General features: G+C 39.6%; 1 protein-coding gene across 1 annotated transcript in view; it reads left to right on the top strand.

Moving 5' to 3' along the window:
• Positions 1–18575, top strand: part of adam19a (ADAM metallopeptidase domain 19a) — a 314399-nt gene that overhangs the window by 143310 nt on the left and 152514 nt on the right. The gene's annotated exons all lie outside the window — the stretch shown is intronic.

Below are 18575 nucleotides of genomic sequence, written 5' to 3'. Positions count from 1 at the left end.
ATGTCAGGCTACGGCGTAGGGTCCGGCGTAGGGTCTGGTGTGGGGTCCGCGTAGATTTTACGCAGAAGCATAAATCACACTTAAGCTACAGCACCACCACATGACTGGCTGACATAACAAAGTATGAACATTGTGTATTGCTATACTTATGGAATGATCTGCAGATGTTATCCTGTACCTGGAAGAACTAAATCTACCTACAAATTGCCCTTCAATAGCCTTGCAACAATCTTATTGATAAACATGGGAGACCGTGGCAACAGTAGGCTATGTGTGACAAAATAATCTCAAATCAGACTCTCCACACTAAAGGTCACATGATGACATCTACGTTAGCCCCACCTCCTGATGAAGAACATTAGACAATGATGATTGCTACAAAAAAGCTGGACCTTTGAGCTGAGCTTATTTTAGTGCCAGAGAGATGTTAATTTCTGCGTTAACATAACATCATATGGTGCGGTCAAGACATCCCACAATGAACTGATATATTTTGCTATAGGTTTGTCTAATGTAATGTTACATCCGTGTGACGATATGTTGTAACAAATGCATTGCGAGATAAACCGCTGTCTTGTGTCCCAGTGTTAACTAGGGTTGAGTATCGTTTCGTTTTTTTCCGATACCGGTGCTAAAACGATACTTTTAAAACGGTGCCGGTTCCTGAACCGGTGCCTGAACCGAAATATATATATTTATAATGTACGGTATATAATATAAAATATGAAAAAAAAGAGCACAAAACGACTGTTGGCGACATTAAAGAACGGCTTGTTTATTGCTAAGGCCATATGGTCAAAATTAAATGATTGATTAATAATGTAATAACAATAACTTACAATGACTTATTTCACCAGTAAATTGCTGGTAAACGTCAAAAACAAGCGACCAGATGGGAAAAGGGTATTTTACAATAACTTTGAATGCACCACAAGGCAAGTTTCAAGTAAACGCACCGTCGATGTTGTTTTTCCGACAACGGCAGCTGTGGACTGTTACGTCCCGGTATTGGAATCCTCTACAGGGAAATACAGTTACACTTTACACCGCTTAACGTAAACTGTCAGTATTTTAACCATTGTGTTTAATCCAGCTACTAGCTAACGGTAACGTAGCGTCCTGTGCAGTGATGCTTGTGAAAAAAAAGTCAGGCACCAAAGTTTTCGTTCTTTTTCGGTCTCGTTACTACCGTCTTGACTGAATGTTGTCTGCGTGGCTCATCCAGTGTGTGCTACAGTATTTAATTCTGTTTGTCAAACGACACCATGCTTAGTGATGTGACCATTGTTTGTTGCAGTCAGCTCCCCGCCACACAAGGCAACTCAAGAAATGCTCAGAGCTTTGATTATAGTTGTCAATTCCAGATAAACATGCAGTCTGTTAAAAGCTAAGAGAAGTATGAGATAAATATGAATACTATGAAAGTTGCCAGTTCTTTAGATCATTACAGCACCTTGAATTAAACTACGTATGATACAACTGGCAAGCCAAGAAGACTAGGGCCATAGTATTAACTAACGATTATTTTCATTGTTGATTGTTGACATGTTGATTTTTCTAGATGAATCAATTAGTTGTTTGTTTCTATAAAATGGAATGGTCCAGAAAATGGTGAAAAATGTGTTTCCCAAAGCCCAAGATGACATCCTCAAATGTTGTGTTTTGTCACAAAGACATTCAGTTTACTGTCACAGAGGAGTGAAGAAACTAGATAATACAGGCTGGAATCATTTAGTACTTTTTTTATTTATAAAAATGACTCAAACTGATTAAGAAATTATCAAAATACAGTAGTTGGCGAGTCATTTAATAGTTGACAACTTATCAACAAATCTTTGCAGCACTAAAGAAGACTAACATATATTTGCCCTAAACAATCATCACTCTTTGTATTTTCAACAGATCAACATTGATCCTGTGATAGGGCCTCAAGGAGCTGACAGCACACTTCACAGATGGGTGATGGGCCATGAACAGGCGTTGGGGCCAATTAGAGCCAATGTGACAAACATGGAGGTTCCTAGTTGTCCTAGTCTAAGAATATGACCACGGCTGGGACCATGTTGTCAGGTTGCGGGTATCCGTGAAGTGTGCTTGTCAGGTCAGGTCACCTGCTGCCTGTCCTTGTTTAAGAGTAAGGCTGCATTCCTTAACACTCAGGCAGTCCTGAGGTGTGGAGGAGGAGTGGTCAGTCACGTAACCAACGATCACACTTGTCAGCCTGTTTTGAGGCGGTGGGAGAGTCCCGTACAGGAAACAGTAAACATCCCTGTCTCTATCGCTGCCACAAGAAAGTTTTAAAACACTATGAGGGTAAAAAACGAAACAAGCACAGAACTGCCCATGAGTGTAACAGCTTACTGTTTCCTGCAACAAGCTCAAGCACAAAGCTCGGTCTATTTTCTCTCATTCTTCGTGAAATGAAACTGCCTTCAAGTGCGATCGGAAATGTTGCGATCTATAAACGGAAAACAATAATTGTGAAATATAAAGTTTACTTGTGCTACATTGCCCCCCCCCCAATAAATAACCCAAAATTACGTCACAAATATTAGGGCTGTTGGAAAGAATTCCAAAAGTTGAATATAATCAATACTATTCAAATGCTGAAATACTATTCAAATGGGATTTTTTTATAAATATGTTGGCTAATCTCACGAAATGCTTTTCTCATGTCACATCTGATGAACAATAAGTTAGCAGGAGTGAGAAACACAAGGCATTGAGATCATGGAGGTAACGTTATGTACCGAGTAACATTAGTACACACAGGGGGGAAATAGTTTTAACATTACTTTAAAATGGACATCTACCGAGCCAAAAATGCTCATGTTATCATTAGTTAGCTCGTTCTTGTTTTCTAACTGCGTAGCAGGTTATAGGAGCTTAGGTGGGAGCTTCATGGAGATGGCTAAAGTTAATGTTAGCTGCCCTACAGCTGTCAGAGTTAGCTTCAACTTCATATATTACCTTCTTATAACTGTATTCTCAGTAGCATGACAATCTGCCAGAAACAGGTTTCTTATAAAACACTAAAATAGTAGTCACAGCAGCGTTTGGCTTAGTTATCAATGCCATTAGCATCGTGGCTAACAGTATTGTTACTTAGTTTATGACAAATCGTTTCGGCTGTGCTTTCTAACATGATGTCATTGTGCTAACCGAGCACTGTTAACCTTTACAATAGAACCTTTTCAATACACCTGTTAGATCATGTTTCATTACATACTGCGTGCTTGTGGTGGAAAATGAATGTAAACAAAGCGTGCAAGAAATGCAATGCGCCATGACGTAGGTCCCCTTCAAGGCCAGGCTGATGTTGGAAGTCCCTCTAGTGGACAGAACGTGTAACAACAACCACATGCTTAAAGTACCATTGACAATACATAAGCCTGAGTAGTGTAGTACGTATTAATAACGGGCTGCATTTGAGCATTACGTATTAAAATATTATTAAAATATTTAAAAAAATAACAAATGAAATTCGAATGGCCTATTTGTGCTCTAACACAAATAGGCCATTTCAGTGACACTACAACCGGCGCACAATCCTGCTACAAATCACCGGATCGCTTTCTTTGGTCTGAATTTGCCCTAAAACCAAAATATATGCTTGACGAAGGGGTTAAAGGTGTCATATCTGCAGTGTAGATTCCGTGACTATGTTTACACTTTGTAATATAAAGTGACAGTGGGCCACAGCAGCACAGATGTTAAACTTTCTTTACCAGCTAGTCTCTAACTGTGTCTGTCTGCTGTTTGCTGCTGTGCAGGTAGTTTACAGTGGCTTTATCAGAGCTCTGTCACTGAAGGCTGGCCGATGAGAGCAGAGTTTAGGACTGCACACAATATTGAAAAAAAACTGACATTGCAATATTATTTTCTGGTATATATTATGATATGAAAAAATAGCTTACAGGAATTTTTCACCCTCTAGATTTTAAAATGTTGTACATTTTAAAATGACATGTATCAATCTGGTGCACTTTGAGGGCAAAATTAAGAGACTACCTCTATGAAGATTTTGTGCTCTAGTAAACAATTTAATCATAAACATATTTATAGATTGTATAGATAGATATTTGTATCTTCTGCAAGGAAAATTATCTATCTTGGATATACATATGGGGGGGGGGGGGTTCCTGACATTGCTGCAAACCTCTGATGCTCTAATGACATCATCCCAGTTGTCTGTGTATGGCCCTGGGAAGCGCTGAGGTCCAGGCCTAGGGCACTGTCAGCTGCAAACCACCCTCATCGTAAAGCCTTTCCAAGCAGACCTAGAGTTGGTTGCGTCGCACAGACACACACACATACACCGAGTTGAATCCCCTGGGCAGACTGCACGGACCCCACCCATTGAGAAGTGTAAAAATACTTTTGGCTAATTATAAAACTGTGGCAGGCCTACCTACACTGTAAGTTATAATGGGAAACACTGTATAAGTTATGCAATATTTGAACTGTGCAAGTTTTCCTTTTGTATGCCTGTTGTTTTCCCTGAATTGACAATTCACGTCCTGCGATGTGACTCTTGCGTACATTGCAATGTTGATGCTTAAACCCTAAATCGTGTAGCCCTAGATGATTTTGCTAGCCTGAAACTGAAACAATAAGCTTAAAGAGGCTAAAAAGCTCAGTAGAGCTGAGAGAAACTGCAGAGTTGGTGATCATTTTCTGTCTATTTTTCACTAAGAGCACCACCTTTTACATTAAACACAGTCATTTGATCTATTGTTAATATCAGAAAAGGTTTTATTGCCAAGTAAGTGGCACTTACAAGGAATTTGCCTTGGTTGATATACAAATATTGATTAGTACAGCTTTAATAAATACTATTGGTTTCATACATATCAAAGCACTGTAGGAGTAATCATTTAGTGTTTCTCTCTGCCACTTGCTTCTTGTCTAGTAGCAATCATGTGTTTCAGTGATTGAGTTAGGTTGTCTGCTGCAGTGTGTAATCGCAGCCCCTCATTGGGCCCCAGATGCTAGCTCTGTTTTCCAGATGTCTCTTAGAGGACCAGGCTGCATAATTACATTAACTGCAGCGCTGCCATTGATTTTTTTTCTTCTTTTTTTCCAGCAGGCATTAACTTAGCTTGATTCTGTCTCAGGCCCAGCAACACTGTAATTACGCTTTAAGTATTTATATTGGTCATAGAGTGCACAATAGAAGGGCTAGCAGTGTTTTGATGTAGCTACGGGAAGTAGCACTAGAAACCTGGCTTCTATCATTTCTTTGTTGTCTTATCACCACTGTTCCCACTCCCAGCAACTCTTCCTACAGACACAATGAATGTCCTCTCTCAGCCCTCCTGTGTTTGTGTCTTTGAGGCTCAGCACAAGATGCTTAATTCAGACATTCTCAAATGTTCAATTACCCTTTTTTGCTTTTCTTTTTTGGCCTCTTTAGGCATTTAATCGCGATTAATCGCATTAATGTCATAGTTAACTCGCAATTAATCGCAAATTTTTATCTATTTTAAATGTCCCTTGATTTCTTTTTGTCCCATTATTTTTTCTCATTTTAATGCTTTTATCAACATGATACGATACTTTTAAAACGGTGCCTGAACCGAAAGATATATATATATATTTAAAAAAGGAGCACCTTGTTCGATTGTTTTTGTCTGTTCTGTATGTTCAAAAATATAAAACCAATAAAAAGTTGATCTAAAAAAAAAAAGGAGCACAAAACGGTGAAAACAACCACTGGATGGGAAAAGGGTATTTTACAATTACAGTGAATGCACCACGAGGCTGGCAAGGCGAGCAACATGACATCATGACTGTGTTTTTCAGACAACGGCAGCTACAGTCCGGTATTGGAGTCCTCTCCAGTGAAATACAGACACACTTTACACCGTTTAGCTGTAAACATTTTAACCCTGTTTACTCCAGCTGCTAGCTAAAGGTAGGCTAATGTTACCTGCTGCTAAGTGTAGTGTTGACTGGCCTCCTGTGCGGCAATGTTTCAGTTCCCTCTAATGTCCGTTTTCGGAGCATCAGAGAGAAGCGCAGGCATTTAAGTGGCACCGAAATCCGCGTTGCTATTCAGTCCGGTAGATAATGGTTGTTAAGGCACCGGTGCCGTATTAGCACTGGGTCTCGGACCCCATTCAAAACGGCGATTTCCGTCGAAAAGCGTTTAGTTTGCAGGTATGTACTACTCTTTGGCCGGCTCGCAAGCAAGTGCAAACAAGTGTGTGCAGCGTGCCTGTTGTTTTGTTTCCGGTCTAGCTAGATCTGGTGTGGTGTTGTAGTTTTTATAACGTTACTAGTTGTTGCAACAGCATGTGAAAAAAACTACAAAGTTTGCTGGGCCAAAAAGAACATTAATCTCACGATAAAAAAATTGACGCCGTTAAAATGGGTTTGCGTTAACGCCGTTAATAACGCGTTTAACTGACAGCACTAATAAGAATGTTTGCATACCATTCCTTTCAGCCCCCTTTAGCAGTACACAATTTATGGTTGGCCTTAATTTAATTTAGTTCATGGTAGGTATGGCATGTTTTGGCATCATTTTTTATGCAATTAAGCAAAAGAGGCTGTTATCAGGATGGTATGGGTTTCTGTTAGCGGTTGCTGTAAACAGGAGAGGAGCAAAGAGAGGGCAACTGTTCACCTCCCTCCCCATCGTGTCAGATGTTTATCAGCCCATCACAACTTCTGGTGTTCCTTGGGGCAGGGAGAGGGGAGCTAGTAAAGTGGAGTTATGTGTACACTGTCAGCAGGAGTTAGGTCTGGGTATGTGTGAGTAATAATGGGAAAATAAAAAGAGGGCAGCGGGAGAAAATAGTCAAAGAGAAATCAAAAACAGATGGCAATCCTTGCCAAAGTGTGTGAGCAAGAGGAGAGTGTGTGTTTGCACATTTGTTGTGTGTTTCCTCATGTCTTTTCCTGTCAGTAGGGCAATGGGTCACTTTGTCCATCCCTCCCCCCCTCCATGTTATCTTCACATATCTCTCTGCCAGCTCTTGGCAGTAGTTCATTGTAGACATAACTAACAGCTGGCTGGGCTCTTGGGCTTGTTGTGTTGTTTCAGCTGACCTATAAATACTTTAAGACATGGAGTGCAATCAGGGTAAAGCATTGAACAATATTTATTATTGCAAATGAGCACATTAAAATTGATTGCCTAAAGCTCGTTGTTATTGACTTTATGCATTCAACAAAAAGGACCCTGACTCTTCCGGAAGTGGAAATGTGTTGCATTGTGTAGATTGCTATCTGCTGCTTGTGATCACCTTTACCAACATTTTATAAATTATTTTTTTAGTTTTTATGATATAATGTACAACAAGACTGACAGAGCTGGAAGACAATGAGTATGTTTATATGCACACTAATATTCCATACTTCAGAGTGTGACAATACTTGATACAGGTCACGTAAGCAGCATATTCCGTTTGGATATTCCAAATAAGGCCTTTTTCAGAATATAGGATTTTCCGATTAAGACGTGGTATTATTTGGGTTTTAGGAGTATTGTTTGGACATGGATACAGCGCATTCAAAATATGCTTCTCAATCAGGGTTTTTCCCGCAGTTTCTTACAATTTACAGCCTCTTGCCTGTTTGTAGCTTATGGTCAGCTCTGTGCGTTGCTATGGTTGTTGTACACAAACCAACCAGCCAATAGTTTACAAGGTTGTGGTAAAGATGCACGGCCAAAGCATTGACCGAATAAAGCTGAGTTCTCCTGCTCGCAGCGCCGTGCCAGCATCGTGCTCGAGCTACTGACGCCCAGCCAAACAAGTTGTGCCTATACTTATGCAGGTAATAGAATATTTTTTAAAGGCTCTGTACCAGTGTGAACCTAGACAACTCTTTATTATTTTCCTGATTGTCAATGGCAGCGCATTACAGCTTCACTACTTTGCAAAATGTATTGTCCTTACGATCCTCTGCACTGATATTTTGGGATGCCATTTTTGCTGTTGTAAACGTAGCTAGTTTGGAATACAAGCAAAGAAAACAAGGAGGTTGTGTATTTGAGCTGCATCCAGAGCACGCCCCCTGGCTACCCAGAGGCCAAATCCAAGCTGAATAGCCTGCAGTTCTCAGTCACGTCAAAGGGTGCAGAAAGAACAACAGATTTTGCTTCTCAATCAATATAGCACGCACTGAGGAATGTATTGCTTCAATCGACTACATTTACCAATTTCTCTTTTAAGCTGGGATCAGATTACAGGAGCGTTAAAATTCTAACCAATTTTGAAATTGGGTTGCGTCAAGCACAGTAAGGAGAATCTTCACAGATGTTCTCCTCTCTAATCTCAATTAATGGAGCATCACACACTACAGGATATTATTAAGAATATTGAGCCATAGACAGCAATGCACCACCTCATGTGATCCCTCTCACAGCTTCCTGTTCTACAAAGGGGAACAGAAATTGTGTAAAAATAAATGACATATTCAAAGAATCAGCTCGAGAGGCCCATCTCTTAAACCATCAAGGTGAAAAAAATAGCCGAAAGCCAAAGTAATAGTGCTTACAAAGAGACAACTACTGAGACTGGTGTCAAAGCAAAAATATGCTGTACAAATCCTGCAGAGCAGATACACTGCAGACACCAAGGTCCTGTGTCAAAACATGAAATACCACCTATATGACAAAAGAGCTAGAAAAAAAACTAACAAAGTCATAAATCATTCTGGGACATGTTGAACAAGCTGACAAAGAACAAGGATGGTTATTGTTAGAGTGAGCTGGACAGTCCAACCAGCTTCTAAGAGATAAACAAAAGCATTAGGGCAAAGTCATCATTAAAGCAATAGGAAATCATAGGAACAAAACAAATGCTGCTTTCAAACAGATAATAAAAACACAAAAGCTTCATCCGGAACAGAGGTATAAGTCAAGGATGACATCTAAACCCCTACTTAATTTAACATAATATTAATGAGTTGGTAGCAGCAATTCTGTAGTCATCTGCTTTACCTGAGCTCACTGCAAGGACTGAGAATAAAATACATTTTATATTCAGACAACCTTATGATAGTTTCCCCTGCAGCACAAGGACTGCTACAAAGGCTGTCCTTGTTGGGGAAAATGCCAAGGATCTTGCACTATCAATAAATGCAGACAAGAAGAGCTTTAATTTTACTGCCACAATATATTGGCATAATCTAAATACTGTGTAGTGACATAGAACCATAGAAATTAAGCTTATTCTGACAAAAATAGTAGGGATGCACCGAATATTCGGCCACCGAAAATGGCACAAAAGGGCATTTTCGGTTTTCGGCCGAAATACTTTTATCACCGAAACAATACGGCCGAAATGTTGTGATGACGCAAACAGAAACCGCGACCTGCACGTGTGTCAGTACCTAATCCGTTCCACCTGCAAAGCGTCTCCTAAGCCAGTGGTTCCCAACATGGGGTCCGGGGACCCCTTAGGGGGGCGGCAAAGATCACAGGGGGGGCGCAAGTCTTTATCTGGTTTGAGGTTGAGGTAAAAAAAAAAAATATTTGCACATGTTAAACAAATTATGATAATACACTAGAATATATAATGTATACAAAAGTCTGTATTAAAACTATATATTTTTGTTCTTGCTTAAAATTGTAGGCAGGCTACTTAGTAGGCCCAACCTCCGGGACCTCTTAACCTCTGACCCTTGCTGTCATCCGGTCATCTGCTAGCTGCTAGCATCCTCGTCTTTCCTGCTGCCACGGCATCACTATTTTATGAATAAAACATGGCGGAGAAACGTAAAAGTGCTGATAACTCCTCTGTAAACAAAAAGAAAGTAAGGCTCTATTTTGAGAGTTACCTCAACTTCAGTTTCGGGGGGGGGGCGCTCAGCTTTTCTTAGACATGAGTAGGGGGAGCGCCAAGGAAAAAAGGTTGGGAACCACTGTCCTAAGCAAAGAGGTTGAGACGGACCACGGAGTGAAAACAATGAAAAGTACGCTCTTAGAGTCTGTCAGCACACGTTTCAGTGAGATCTATTCAGATCCTCTGCACTTCATCGCGACTGTACTTGATCCACGTTATAAAGACCATTACTTGGATGCGGAAATAAAGCAGGGCGCATGAGAAATGATCCAGGCCGCGATGGATGCGGAGACGGAGCAGCACACGGAGCAGCGCCCAGCGCAGGAGGAGATCAGAGCGCAGAAAAAAAGACTTGTCTCTCTGCACCAGATGAGGGGCATACACCTTCGTTGTCTGATATGTTCAGTGAAATCCTGCAAGAAAGTGCCTCAAATAATAATAATAATAATAATAATAATAATAATAACAATAGGTAAGCTATTCTGTTCTTAGGCTACTATATACTGTATGTGATCAGATTGTAGCCATATATCTGCTAGATATTTTTTTAATTAAACTTTAATATAAATTTATACAATTGCAATGCCTTGATTTTAGTAAAGTTAGTACACAGTCATAGCCATAAATGCAATGGTACTAATAATTGGCATAATTTCTTTCGGTGTTTCGGTTTTCGGTTTCGGCCAAGAAATTTCATTTCGGTGCATCCCTAAGAAATAGCTATGTAAGCCACTGCAGGGTGAATAATAATATATAGTCTGATGGGACAACCTAATGGGCTTCAAAGTTAGTTTTGGGTTATAAAGAAAAAGATATTTAGAAAATATTGCTACTAAACCCATTTTCGAAAACCATTGCTTTACTTGTTCCTTCACCACAATCCCTAAGGCCCAAACAAAGGACACAGCAGGAAAAGACAAACTGTCCTCTCTCCACAACTGTAATCCGGCAGCTCCAAAGCGCACCATAAAATCGTGTCCGCCGTCACCATTACTTAAAATGTTCTGAAACCTCAGCTTCACTGAAAAGTGATCACTTATAAAAGGGGAAACTAAAGGGTAGGCACAAACAGGAGGAGCTAGAGAAGGTGTGACTACATTCTTCTTGAAACTCTTAACCCCCCAGTAAAACATGCTTTAGCCTGTTAAAAAAGAATCTGTTTTTGTTTCTAGAAAACAAACAAGAAATGGACCAATTATTACAAAATTAACTGACAACAAAAGACGTGTGGTCTCGACCAGATTTTAGTACATTTTGGTCATTGTGTCGTTGTTAGAAAGGCCTGTAGACAGCTCCATTTGCTCTTTTACACTTTTTGTGCTTTCTTTTTGTATGATTATCAATGGCCTTGAGGAGAGCAAAACTTTTTGGAGCAATTACTGGCAATTATCAGTTCACTATGGGGGATTTCAAAGCAATTTCAGGGTAAACTGTGCTCACACTGCATTTTGTGATGTGTTGAAGCCCCATTAAAAGATTTAATACTGTTTCCTGCCCAGCAAAAATCAATTAAGTGATTGAACAGCCATCAAGACTACTGCCACATCTTATTTGCAGCATGAGCTGTGCTAAGGTATGCTTAACTATCATCAGTAGTACCTACTTACTACCGTGCTTTATCCCCCAAAATGTTCTGCTTCTTGCCTTGATCAAGTTGGTATCTGAGGTTTCCAGTTTTTAGCCATGCTACCAGAGTGGTAATAGCAAATTACGTTTAACCAGGTGTCCAGGTAATTTAAATAGCTCATGTTACTGGATTTTGTCAGCAGTTAGCTCCATTAATATTGTTTGCAGCATTTTCTTTTGCGGGGTGCAAATTTTCCACCAAAACAAGTTCCTTCCTGAGACTATTTTGCAGAGCCACCGTCACTTCGTCCAGAGCTTATTGCCTTCCAAGTAGTTTGTGATTGGTTTAAAGAATAAATGAAATAATTAAATGTATTTCTTACATTGCATAATCAAACAGGCTGCCTTATGCCATACTACATAAGGGTGTAAGTGGTGATTTTGCAAAACAGCTTTGCATGTGTCTCAGCCTATCACAACTTCAGAACAGTGTTAGACTAGTTTCATAACCCGTGTCAGGGTTTGTGGTTAACACCTCATCTGTGCTGAGTCAGTGGCACACGCTAACCATTCTGACACAGCTGCTGTGTTTCTGAGAAGCGAGGCATTGTTCTAAAGAAACAAGGCAGAGATACCAAAGATGTTGGTCTTACACATGCTGGAGAGCGTGTTGACACTTTTTACAACCCGTAGCATAAAGACAACAGCAACTCAAGAACAAGCAAGTCAGTTTGTGACTAAAAGAAGGAACGATACCCTTTAGCTCTCAGTCCTTACTTCCTTTATGCATTAGCAGCATGATTTCATAGTTTACTGGCAACATCAGTTCCTTTATCAGACTACTGTTCTGATTCCTTGTCCTTATGAATCTGTTCTTAAAGATACATAAGAAATCAGAAATTAATTTCTGTTATTGTGTCATCTTTATCAAAGCGATGAACGAACGCTTGCCCCTACCAGCACTGGCTGGACGCCGGTTGATGCAGCTGTGGATTTCTTAACCATTTGACACTAGTCACTCTTATCATTGCATCAAGCATGTGGACTATGTAAAGGCACGTTACAGCAGTTAACAGCTTCCTGTGTTATGGTGAAAGACTGTGCCACCTCACATAAGGAAGGAAGAAGTTCTGTCTCTCTGGTTTCTGGCTGTAGGAGGCAAAAGTCAGCACACATTCTCTGCTGGACAAAGAAACCTTTCAGGCTAAAGCGAAGTTACAGTAGCAATTTCTTTACACATTAATGAAAGCATGACTGTGCTATTGGTAACCCTCCAGAAAGCTTCATCTGAGAACAAATACGCCTCAAGCACTTACTGTATTTAATATTCAACATGTGATAGTTCCATTCACTAACTCTGTACAATAATGAAGAGCCTTACTTTAATGGTGCCATTCACTGACTTTGGTATTCCCTGTTTTCTTAATAGTCCCAGCAGCCCTTAGGCATGACTGAATGAGACCTTCTCAGACAGCAGACCATTTAAGTCATTAACTATTAGTCATTTTCATGTGATGCTCTAACAGTGGTTGCATTTGTCTGTGTTTGGCTTATGAAGTCTGGTGATGGTAGAAGTCTGTTTATATCACATTTCAAATGGACATAGGTGAGGTATGTGTGCTGTTGACATTTGGGTCTATCTTGGGTATATCAACTGTGGCCCTGAAGGTCACGAAAGCATTTCAGAAAACACGTCAACATTTCAGAAAATACTTAAACATTTCACAAAACAAAACAACATTTCACAAAACAAAATAACATTGTTTTTTCTGAAATGCTTTCGTTTTGACCTTCAGGGCCACCCACACTGCAGGCTGTGTGAAGTTCCAGCGATCCTGTCCGTTTCAAATGAAAACACAATAAGCAAACACTCAAAGGCAATGAATAGAGCATGTAGTGCTAAAGAAAAACAACCTGGTGTTATTTTTTGTAGTTTTGACAGTTCATCACTGTCTGAAATGGCACCAGCTTTACACTAAAGAGGTTGAAACTACTTTTATTAATATTGCTCATTGGTTTGTTTTGATAATTATGCAAGAGGAAAAAAAAGAATTAATTAAACATAAATGTCAATGGATTTACTGATGGATGGACAGGTACCGCTGATAGAGTGAGGAAGGTTTACATGACACTAGTTAATAGTAGGGAATTACCTAGCTAAGTATTGATAAACTGAATGGCAGTATAAAAGAAGACGAAATATTCAGCCAATTGACTGAAAAATGAATCAGGAACAGTTTAAGTTTATTATTTGTCAGATACTACATATCTCTACATTGTGCAGTGAAATGTGCCTCCTCCAGTACTGTGCTTGGAATATATATATAATAAAAATACATTATATACAACAATACCATGTGTACAATAGCACAATACATACAACAAAGAAAATAGGTAATTGTAAGCAACATCAGAGGTGAGGTCAGTCAGACTTGCGACTATTAGAAGAGTCAGAAAGTTAGCAAACTAACCCAGTGCTATCACTCATAAAGCAATATGTACAGTATCTAGAGTTTGCTAACACTCACTAACATTATCCACCATAACCCCTGAGTGTACTGTATTTAGCTTTTTAATTACCTTTTTTATTTGTAAGAAAGGCTCCAGCTTCTCAGATGTCTGTTTTTCAGTGTTTGATGTCACTGGATGACTGTATACAATTTGAGGACCTCATCGTGGTTCTAAAAGTTTAGTGGTTATTTGTTTGAACTATTTTCTGAAATTTTATATAGATTAAATGAATAATTGATTAATCAAATACTAACCAGACCTTGATCATCCTGTAGTTATTGTTCTTAAAACAGTATTTTTCTTGAAGGATAACGCACAAACAGCATCTGATTTCTGAAGCAACATCTTTCTAGCACAAGATCTGACCCTGTTGGTTTTTCACTAACCTCTGACAGTAACATCCCTCCTTTCACTCATCATACCAATCGCTTGTATTTTGTCTTTTTCCCCTGCCCTTGTGGTTTCTACTGTAGCTTGTTTAACCAACCATATATGAGCTTTGCTAACCAATCAGAAGCCAAAAGGAGAAAAGATAATGGGTATAAAAACACAGTACAAACACACATGGGCAGCTGTGTCCAGCTGTTTATCCTCTCGGACTGCTCATTAGAGAAAATCTTATCAGCACACCTAAGCCAGGCTTCCTGTCTGCTTTCCCTCTGCCTCAAAAAGAGCCCATTACTTTTCTTCTTGGAAGTAGCACAGCGGTTTGACCCCAGCTACACTGTGTGGCTTTGCAGCTGATGCTCTGAGGGAGAGAAAAAGGCTGGGTGTGTTTGTGTAATTATTCAGTATCAGGGCTGCTGATGAGTTGTTCCACATCCACTGGCACTTTTTTAATGAGCATTCATTGTAGACGATAGTTCTAAACGCAGTATGTGGCAGAGTGAGATCTGCACACTATGTTCCTCATAGAGGTGGGGGTTGTATCTCAAAAGAGAAAAGAAAGAAGAATCATTCACAAAAATATTGTAAGGTTGGTAAACTTCACTGAAATCACAAAATCATAATTTTCTGGAAAGAAGTAACTCAACTTGATACGAACTGTGATTGGTATGAAAAAAAAATTCTTTTAGCCGTAGATTAGAAAGCACTCAGAAAGCACAACAAATCTGTGGCTTATATTCCTTATACTGCAACAGCTACTACAACCTACGTTTTCTTTTTTGAAACAAAAACAAGCTTTTATTAGGCTTACTTTTAGTGACGTTGCCATGTTCTGAGATGTCAGCAAATACTTTGATTAGCTGTCATAACTGATAAAACCAATGGCCAGAGCTACAGAAATAAATCCGTTAGCAGTAGGTGATCACTGTTGGGGAATATTTTACCAGTGTTTGCAAAACTTCAAGGTTTTCCACATTCAATCACACCCTTTGCCAGTTTTTAATTCAGCCATAGGATATATTGTAATCGTTGTCTCTACACCATCCTTGCAGCTTGAAAGGCAGTAACCTGCAATGAAAAGCAATCAGCCTTTTATTCTTCCTCCCTTTGATGAAAATGCTGTGTAAATACTGTTCTGAATACGATGGAGTAGAATTTCACACACTGCACACAAGTTTCTGTGCACAAGCTTCAATCAAATTAACATTAGAGGACTATTACGTAAGACTGCCTTTTTAAATAGCAGAGAGAGTCTGCAGTAAAAGGGGTGCGAAAGCTGGATTATGTTCCATTACAATCCCCCTCAATGAATAATACAACAGGCCCCCCAGGACAAAATGGAGATTGGGCTCATCTTTTCATGTCTGTCTTCCATTTGCCCATTTGTGCTCAGGGACCTGCTGCCAAAGTGTGACTCCTGTCTGGTCAGTAATTCAGCTACACACAGAGGCTGAATGAGGCCAGATGTCTTGATGGTATCACTGATCCATACATCTGTAACACTGATGTGTCCGTCCAGGGACGTCTTGGCATTTGACAAAGGATTCCTTCGTCCCCAGACATGACGAATGTCACCTTTTATTCTTGCCAGCTAAAATGGAGCCAATGCATTTTTGTTGTATGGTGACCTTTTAGGAGACATCAAACAATAATCTCTTTTCTTTTTCTTTTGTAGCGGTCTGCAAGGCGTCTTTCAGCAGAGCAGTAACAAAAGTGCAGATAAAAAAAGAGTGTGGTTGCACCAGATAAGAATTTGCATGTTATAAATAACTAAGTGATTAATCAAATTTGATACAATCTCAGTAAAGGCATTGGGATATTTTCTCCTTCTCTGTCTTTTTTTGTTATCAATGCCTCACTCCATCAACATGAAAGACTCCGGTCCTGCTGATCCAACATTTCATTTGGACGAGATTATGCTTATTGCAATCAAGCTTGGCAATATCAGAAAATCATACAGGGATCAGCAAGCAAGGAAAGAATCTATGAATATCATTGAAGCTTTGTCTGTCTTTGCACTTTCTTCAAAGCAGAAATTCAGTGGGCAAGTGTAGTATGAGATAGAATAAGGTCTCACACATCAGGCAATTACTGTCATTACTCTGAGCCAGCATGGTAGGGTGTCTGTCAGACATTTATAGAGATTGCATGTTCTATGTTTATTGTAATCAGGAGCAAAGGTTTCTGAGCCTAAGTGGTTGGAAGGATTTCTCAATCATGTAATTTAAATTTAGTGAGCGCATAGAGCCAGTGATACAAAAAAGGGAGTGAAGTCTTAACAGGACACATTCACACTGCCTAAAGAATGGTCATATGTGGCCCAGACCACGTCCGAATGTGTCCGAGTGATCGGATGCCAAGTGGTTACACTTTTCAAAACTCCACACAGACAAAAGCAGTCGCAGTGCACTAAACGTTACACTTAACGTTACACTTAACGTTACACTTAACGTTACACTTAATGTTACACTTACTCTGAGACAAACGGGCACAACAGGGTTCTCTATGCCCTGGTAACAGACTGACAGGCTGGATGTTGTAGCACGAGACAAGGCAACTTTACTTCTACAGCACATTTCAGCAACATGGCAATTCAAAATGCTTAAAAAGAATTGAAAACCGTCATGAAAGAGAAGGAAAGCCACAGGCTAAAATAGAATAAGAAACGGGAGGTAGGGAGTTTTATTTTGTGTGATGTGTAAAATGTTCTAAATACATAACAAAATTTTAAAAAGTAAATAGGATGAATATGTTTTGAATAATTTTTACAACTAAAATGATTTTTTTGCTACAACAGAAGGAAAGTACCGAATAGGTACCGTTGGGTACCAGCACCAAATTTCAGGTATCGATACCAGTTAAAATGTTTAACTACTACTAATCATTGATGTTGGGTCAGCCAGGCCTCTCTGGTTGGAGGTCAAAACCCCTAAAGAGGCAACATGCTTGGATATATCATCCCATAAAAGGCAGCAGATTTCTGCTCTGATTAACTTATGATTAAATGTTGAATTGATTTTTAGGTGTTTATTTTAGAATTTTATTTGAATATATAGGGGGTAAATTGTTATAATAATATAAAATGGGTAAAATATAAAATGTCTAGTAATAACAAGTGGTGAGAAGTGAGGGAATATAGAAAAAAATAAAAAACTTCAGGCATCGAGAACCTGTTCCAACTTGGAATTTTTTATTGGAATCGTTTGGAAGATTTGATTTCAAATCCAAACATCGGTTCCAAATTTAACATGGGCAAATTTTGGTTTTCGTAGCAGCCAGGGACTTGTTGTGTTGCATCCGTGGAGCACAGTAAGTGGCTCTCTAGTGTGACTTTATTTTACATTGAAAAAAACTGGTAAAACTGTAAATCACCATTGAATCAAAATAACTTATTTGTGAAATAAGTATGTGACCTGTTTCAACTCTCCTGGATGGGAGAAAAACATGCTCTGGTTTATTGGCATTTCTTTAAACCAATCACAACCGTCTTGGGCGGCGCTATGTGCCAGACAGAGCAACAGTGCCTCTGAAAAATAACCTCAGGAAGGAACTTGTTTTGGTGGAACGTGTCCGTTCAAAGGTTGTTTTAGTCATGCAACAGAAAACTCAGATTGGGTGGCTGGGTTAGCTCAGTTGGTAGAGCAGGCGCACGTTAACTCCTTGACGCAGTGGCCGCAGGTTCCGTGGCCGCAGGTTCCATGTCATTCCCTCCTCTCTCCCCTTTCGCATGTCTTCATCAGTCCTGTGAAATTAAAGGCCAAAATGCCCCAAAAAAATTATCTTAAAAAGAACAAACTCAGATTGGACAGATAGCTAGCTGTCTGGATTTACCCTGCAGAGATCTGAGGAGCAGTTAACCATAGTCCTCACAAATCCACCGGAGTTTAAAATGCCAACACAAAAATAGCAGAAGGTGACGACATCCGACGGTGGCCTTGAAGGTCAAAACATGAAAGCATTTTAGAAAACACTTCAACAAAACAACAACAACATTTCACAAAAGCAAAAGACAAAACGACATTTGAGACCCAAACCGGAAAAGGTAGGTACGTAATAGACAATGATTCCTCGTCGCTGACTGGATGAAAATGTTAATTTGTTTTGTGAAATGTTAATTTGTTTTGTGAAATGTTGGAAGTGTTTCTGAAAGGTTGAAGTGTTTCTGAAATGCTGAAGTGTTTTGTGAAATGCTTTCTTGTTTTGACCTTCAGTGCTGAAGGCCTGAACAATCCCGGAAATCAATCGTCACAGGGCTTGACAGTAACAATTTTCTGTCCACGTTAACGGCGCATGTTAAAATCCGGTGCTAATATG

Source organism: Perca fluviatilis, chromosome 14, assembly GCF_010015445.1.
Source record: "Perca fluviatilis chromosome 14, GENO_Pfluv_1.0, whole genome shotgun sequence".
NCBI classification, from domain to species: Eukaryota; Metazoa; Chordata; class Actinopteri; order Perciformes; family Percidae; genus Perca; species Perca fluviatilis.
Note: the sequence above shows the minus strand (reverse complement) of the source record. Positions and strands in the feature narration are given on the sequence as shown.